The sequence below is a fragment of the Bos mutus genome, unplaced genomic scaffold, assembly GCF_027580195.1.
Source record: "Bos mutus isolate GX-2022 unplaced genomic scaffold, NWIPB_WYAK_1.1 CTG377, whole genome shotgun sequence".
NCBI classification, from domain to species: domain Eukaryota; kingdom Metazoa; phylum Chordata; class Mammalia; order Artiodactyla; family Bovidae; genus Bos; species Bos mutus.
In genome coordinates, this window is record NW_027219863.1 from 50,666 (window position 1) to 58,260 (window position 7,595).

At 49.2% G+C, this 7,595-nt stretch overlaps 1 pseudogene; it reads left to right on the forward strand.

The window, feature by feature from the left end:
* The first annotated feature begins 289 nt into the window (after nt 1-289).
* LOC138986995 (testis-specific Y-encoded protein 1-like) lies at nt 290-7,085 on the forward strand (annotated as a pseudogene).
* The last annotated feature ends 510 nt before the right edge of the window (nt 7,086-7,595 follow it).

A 7,595-nucleotide genomic window follows, 5' to 3' on the forward strand; every position in this document is an offset into this window, starting at 1 on the left:
GTCCATAAGGGTGCCGTCCACTACCCTCTCAGCCATTGGCCTAGATTTGGGCCAGCAGCCTGTGCGTGGCTCACAGCCTAGGGCCCTGCCTGTTTGGCTGATGTCCCAGGGCCCATTCACCCTGTCCTGGGCTGTCCACCACCCCTTTCTTCAGCCTCAGGCCACCCCACACACACCAGCCCCTGCCTCTCGACCATGCCTCTCACTCCCCACACTGAAAAAGCAAGTGAGCCCCACAGGTTTACTGCAGCCTGGGCTGCCATTTCACACCACTTGCTTTGGTGCTATTATGGCCCGTCCTTTCACATCAGACACAGCCTGGGGTCATGGCCAGGGCCAAGAGGAGCGTGAGAGGTGATCAGAGTAATGTGGGAGCATCCTGGGACCCTGGACCTTCTTAGTTGTGAGCCTGGGTGCTCAGGGGGATGGAGCCCCACAGCCTGCATTTGTGATGCTGTGCACAGCTGGGACCTTGCAGCCACCAGTTGTCATGCCAGGAGAAGATGCACCCTCTTTAGAGTGGAGGCAGCAGAGGATGGTAGGGCCCTGGTGGACGGAGATGTGGCGGGGATTAGGCGGGTGTTCCAGCTGCTTGTGGAAGACATCATGGAGGAAGTGGAGGTTTTGGCAGATGAGGAGCAGCAACAGGGGTCCTCTCAGGAGCTGAAGGAGAAGACTTTGGAGAAGCAGGGCAAAGAAAGGCCTGGAGGCCTGAATGAGATTCTGGTGCTAGATGTGCTGCAGGTGCTGGCCGCCTGCAAGTGGAACTGAGCTCTGAGCATGAGAAAAACCGTAGGGCCTATGTTTGGTTCATGTGCAAGAGCCATCAGAGGAGGAAGCGTGACTTGGATCGGAGGAGCGCCATCATCCAGTGCATCCCTGGCTTCTAGGCCAAAGTGGTATCCTTTCTGCAGTTCCTTGGGTTCTGCTGCTCAGGAAGAGGAAGAGGTGCAGAGCCAGGAGCAGGAGGAGGGTGGGGGCAAAGGCGCAGGATGGGTGCTGGTGGACCCTGAAGGAAGTGTGGTCCTGGGCAATTGGCAGGCTCCAAAGGCAAAACTGAGTAGAGTCTGGGCAGGGCCACACCTGTAAGTGTCACAGCCATGACTTTGTGTGTCTACTTCAGGCCTGCATCTGAGGAGGAGCAGCTCTGAGGCCTCTAAGTCAGGAATGACTAGAGACAGTACATCACAGCAGCCTCGGCAGACAGTTATAGTTGTAAATGTGGATGATCCCAAAAATAACTGAGACATGGGAGTCACACACACACACACACACACACACACACGTACACATACGCAAACATATAGCAACTCCTTTGCTTTTGGACATGATTTGTTACAACGACTACAAGTCTGACCATATAAGCAGTGACATGCCACTACCCAGCATGCACAGGTCTGGAGAAGAGTAGTGATCAGAAACAGTCCCTGCTTATGGAATGCAGACCCCCTCAGATGCAGAACACCACAAGGAACCCAGAGCCATGAGCCTGTATGCAGGACTTGAGGACATCAGTGGTGGCTGGTCAAGCGGAAGTGCCCAGCATCCTTGACGATGCCTGTTTCAGTGTCCTTCTTCTACCCCAGACTAGGGCTGATGTTCCTGGCTCTTCTTGGCCTACCATGTGGCCTAAATGGCTTGACCTAAAGCAGATTATGACCCACCCTCAAGTTTCTGTCATAATCAGCGACCAAGAACAAGACTTTCTCGGCTACATGATCAACTTGAAGGTCAGTGAGGGAGACTGAGGCGGGTGGGTATGGGACTTGGTGGGCAGTGGGAGGATCATGTTATCCATGTTTCTACACTGTAAGAGTTTGGAGAGGCTCCACAGAAGCTGTTAATGGGAGGCAAACTGAGGCCCCTAGAAGCTTGCACCTTTTCCCTTCTCCCTATCCTAGCAGGTACAGGTGCGAGCCATCCCTGGTCCCACAGCAAGCTGATCTTTTCCTTTCAGGACCACCCCTACTTCTTGAACACAGTGATCATTAAGGAGTATTACCTTGACATCACCGGTAAAACGTGGCTCCTTGGGGTGATGACTGTGGGTGTGAAAGGGTGTGGATGATCCACCTGCAGGATTCGCACCTGTCTCCCCTGTCTTTCTGCAAGGTAAAGGGCACATTGTTCCACACCAGTCCATTGGTTCTGGGACTTTGAACAGGGAGGACCAAGCCACAGGCTGGACACCAGGTGCCTTAACTTTCTCAAATGGTTGTCAGACCACAACTGCCCAGAAACAAACAGGATTGCTGAGGCGGAGTTGTTTTGGTCCTGCATACAGTTGATGATTGATGTTGGAGTTCTTGGCTGCTCATGGGAGGGTTCGCATCCTGGTTAGCCCAGGGCTGACATCGCTTGTGTTGCCAGCAGATCATCAGCTAAGATGAGTGGGACGATCCCTTGAAGTACTACCCCAGGAGGGAAGATTCTTCTAAGATACACATTCTTCCATGTGTATACATATATACACATGCTTATATACACACATGAGCTTGGCACGGAGACACAAACACAAACTGGGAACACAGGCTTCTGAAACACCTGTGTTTCCTGTTTGCATTTGTGTCCCCAGGCCGAGCATGTGTGTGTATACATGTGTGTGCTTGTGTCGGCTGTGTTTGTGTGTGTGTGTGTGTGTGTGTGTGTGTGTCTGGCCCAGGGCAGATGCAGAGATGAAGGCGACAGGAGGGAGGTGCCAAGCAACCATAAGAGGAGGCATGAGGCGTCCCCAGTCTAAGGGTGGTTGGTCACCGTATCTCTGCAGTGACCGTGACAGTGACCGTGTACAGGATGGGAACGATGAAAGGACGGCCAGTGATAACTCTGGACTGTGGCTCCAGAAATCTGCAATTAGACCAAATACAAAAACATGCTCACCATTTCTACCATGTTTTGTGTGTGTTTGGACCGGGAAGAGGGGGAGCATAGTCTGAGGATTCACCCAGGATAAATCAGGTAGGGTAGGGCTTTGAAACCACTGGCTGTGGAGTCCTCAGTTTACAGGCATGTGGGCCGGCCTGTGGAAATGTTGGATGTGGCTACGGCAGGACTGGGATGGTGAGGAGACTAAGGTCCTGCAGAAAAGGGCAGAGATCTGAAGGAGAAAGAGGCACAGATTTCCTGCTGCACTGGAGACTTGTTCCACACACGTGAGGAGAACCAGGAAGGTCCTGGGCCTGTGCTGCCCAGGATCAGCCCAACAGCCAGCACGCTCTCTCCATGCGGGTGGCACACACTGGCACGATGTGACACAAAATGCAAGATAAGCTAAGGTAGGCTGTTTGTGCAAAACCAGAAGCATTCTAGGAGAGACAGGGTGGCATGCCTCCAGGCACTTCCACCCTCCCTGGCAGTGCAGGTAGGCAAAGAAAGCACAGGGTGGGTGCACGTGTGTGGCCCTCTGCCGGGATGTGCCTGTGAGGGAGGGAACAGGGAGGAAGCAAGGATGGTGGGCTTAATGCATGTCCCAAGGGAACTCGGGAGAGCAGGAAACAGGGAAGCCCCTGGGGACAATTTGAAGCCTACTGGTTTTCAGGGCCCAGGGTCTAGGCGATAGCAGTCCTGCCAAAGATACCTCAGGGCTCGTGCTGAAAGTCCTGACATGAATTCCTTCTTTCCTCTGGGTTCATGCCCCTGCGTGTGGGGTCTAGAGGGGCAAAGGTGTGCGTCTGAACCTGAAGGAGGATTCTAGCAGTCACTCTGGAGCAGATTCTCTGATTTTGTCATAGGGGATCTGCACCAGGTGACACTCAGAGGGACCCTGCCTTCCAGGTGACAATCTTGGATATCTTTGGGACGGGCTACATTGGCACTTCAGCTGTGTAGGCAAGCAGGTATACGTGATTGTATGAATACCTACCTTGGCCTAATGAGAGCAACTGAAAGGGAGTCTTGGCATTTAGTAAATCAGTGAGGCCTGGGTGGTTCAAGCACTCTTGGGGCTAAGTCACAGAGTTAGAAGTGCAACCTGACATGATCGATGAACAAGTGAAAGGAAATAACCAGGACAAAGAAAGTTGGGTGCTTACCATTATTCATGTTCCTGGAGAAGAAAGTGTGTACTTCTGCATATGTGCAAGTTTCCTCTCAGGGATGTTACCGTGTATACACACACGTGCGTGCAGAACCACCTGCCAGTACGCTTATGAGTATGAGCTGTCGGAACTGACCTAACCAGGTAATGTAAGTTGAATAGCAAAGCATGGAAGTCTTGGAGAAAGGTACATAGACTCCAGCCAGCATAAGCACTGAAGCCAGTGTACCTATCCCTGTTATCTCACTGAGCGAGCAAGTTTTAAGTGGAGTCACAACGGTGCACCAAGGATGCCTGGCAGAAAGGAGAGGCAGGAGGAAAGTGCCTGGGGGCAACCAGTGAGAGTTCAGATGTTCCAAGACAAAGAACAGGCTGCAACCCCAGACACAGAAGCCACAGTGGGTGGCCCCACAACGCCTTGACCACCCGGCTACAAGGGCCTTTCCATCCTTCTCAAGTGCCGGACATACTTTCCCTGACCTTGCCATGAGCATGAGCAAGCTTTGCCTTTTTTGTGCGCTTTCAGTGAGGGACCAGAACTGCAGCATAAGCACCTGCTACCTGCAGTGTTCCAGTTTGAAACATCACTATTTTTACTCTTTGTAGAACACATATATTGGGTATCAGGACTATAGGATGGATGACTTAGCTTGATCCTCTTGCTGCTCCCGGCCCCTGGTTGCCTTGGGCGACCAGGCAGGCTGAGATGTGTTCTCACATGAAGAACAGAACCACGTTTGTCAGGAGCCACCACAGGAGATCCCATGCATGACAAAGGGCATGCAGAGAAGACCTGACAGGCAAAGGTGGATCAGGACTCGAGGGATCCCCTGGACCTGCTGGAGCATCTGCCCCAAAACCAAAATCTGTTTGTCTAATGTTTATTATATTATGCCTTTCACCAATTCTTCTGACATTAACAGGGGGTCTCTCCCTGACCACCATTCTCTGAAGAAAATCAACTTAAGGCTCTAGTTAATAAGTCTCCTGGCCTTGAAAGGAGCATTTCAATTCTAACCCCTCTGTTACTATTTTAGCTTGCTTGGCAGGTTTATCCACACTCTTGCAACTAACACACATGATTGTTCACAACACCCCATGCGTAACCTTCGAGTGATTAAAAAAAAAAAAAAAAAAGCTTTATTAGAATAATACTGCATTGTTGAGCCAATGTTTGCTACCAAGTTTCCTTGTCCTTTACCCAATGTGCACCTGGGAGTGCATTAGCTAGTATAGTAGGTATGCAAGAAAAACAAGCAGTAGCCTTGTCATTAGCAACATAAGACCCTTGAGTTAATAAGTTCTTTCTTTGTTGTAACCCATTGCACCTTTGCTCCATAAGAATGTAGCTCTGTTTCCTGAAGGGGACTGCAGACTGGAAAGATAAAGGGAAAGCAGGTTTTCTGGTTGACCAACCTTTATCAAGAAAGAGTTACAAAACGTTAACAGGCCACAGGGCCAGAAGATAATGTACATAACATAAGACCCTTGTTTGTGGAAAGTTATGCAGACAATGTCCTGGTTTCAATAAAGGTAAAACTGATGGAATGTTGAACTGACTCTGCATGACTTTGTATCTTTCACTCCTGGAAATGTGTAACTCAGGGTATAAAAGCCCCTTTTGAAAATAAAGCTGCAGACCCGTTTCCCCTAAGCTGTGTCTCCCCATGTCATTCTCTCTCTCTTTCTCGCTCTTTTTCTCAGGAAGATTCCGTGGAGCACAGAGGCTCTCTAAGTTCACTTTTTTTGACCGGGCTTCTAAGACCCAATCGAGAAGACACTCTGCATCTTCACTCCATCGAGAGGGCACCTGTGGCCTCCATGAACAGAGCAAGTCCCGTGCCAGGGGCTTTATTGGATTTCTGTGTAAACCAAGGAATATAAGCCTCTTTTTCTCTCCTTTACTTTCTCTCTTGCCGACGCCGTTCATCCTGAGGGTATCCCTGGATCCTGCTGGGGCTGGACCCTGGCAAATGGCACCCGGAATACGAACCCGAAGTTAAGTCTCCCCACTGTCCAGTTTTCTGGATGGCTTGGACCCCACTTAGAGTGCTTCAGACCCCCCTGCATAAGATACATAGGGTGAGGAAGAGTGGGTAGTGTTGAATCTTCCCTTGAAGACAGAAAACACTGACACGGGTAACAACGAATCAAAAGAATGACAACTCTATATAGGAGTAATCTTGCAATTGTTAAATAAAAGAGGAATTAAAGTTAAGAAGGCTAGTATTCAATCCTTTTGTACATTTGTACAAGAGCAATGTCCTTGGTTTCCAGAAGAGGACACTGGTAACCTAGATACCTGGGAAAAGATAGGGAAACAGGTAAAAACTTATTACACTTTGCATGGCCCAGAAAAAGTCCCCACAGACACCTTTTATCTATGGAACATGATTAGGGACGCTTTAGATCCTGCTCATAAATCTGAAGGGTAAATAATTTGAGACAGTAATGCTGGGCGGTTAGGATTGTACCTGCCTAACTGCCGGCAGGGTGAAGAGGGTACAGAATGAATAAGAATATTCTCTAGAAAAATGGGTTTCTCTGTATCTAAGAATAGACAAATGTTTATTGAAATGTTATTTCACATGTTAGCCCACAGAGACAATAAAAAAAGCAGAGGAAGACTGTCTAAATTTCTATCCTTGTTTTATACTTTGCATGGGCCAGAAAATGTTCCTGTAGATGCGTTTGCTCTTTGAAATATGACTAGAAATGTCCTAGACCCTTCTTATAAGGCTGTTAGACAGCTTATGGGGGAGGCTATAGTGGTGGGTGGTGGGTCTCCACTTTCTGCACAGATCATATTTTCTGCCATTGATGAAAAAAAAAAAAAGGAGGGAGCATGTTCTCTACCTCCAGAGGAAAGAGGGGGCTTACAGGACGCTGCAGCTGGGTGCCCTGGCGAGCCCCCTCCCCCTCTGCACAAATCTTTAAAAACTTATCCACCACTTTCTGATTTAAGGCGATCGCCACCACCTCCGTTTGTGCCTCCCAGGGCCCAGGAGTTCCCCACTTTGCCCCGAAAGCCTCCCAAAGTGTTGCCTAAGGCTGAAGAAGATAAAGTTTTTTGCACAAAAGAGCTTTTAAAGCAGACACATACACAATATGCAGAGCGTGCTCCTTGGAGAAAACCCCCTCAGGGGGGCCTCACCCAGGCTAGGAGAGAAGCAGAATGGTAAGAGGGTTTAACAACAATGTTAACTGCTGACATGCAGCTTACTCCAATTTAAAAGGGATGGCTGGCCCCCTACCTGAAGGCATTGTAGGATTTGTGCTGGGGCGTAGCTCAGTTTCTTTCCAAGGAATTTCGGTGGTGCCTGGTGTAGTAGATTCTGATTATACTGGGGAAATTAAAGTTTTGATCTTGCTGCCTACCAAAACTGTACAAATTAACATAGATCAAAGAGTAACACAGCTTTTGCTTTTACCTAATTATCAGCCAGGAAAAAACAAAAAACAAAAAACTTGACTTCTCAAGCTATGGGCCACAGAGCATTTGGATCTAGTGATCTACATTTTGGGGTGCAGGTAATTACAGCTTCTAGGCCTTTAAAAG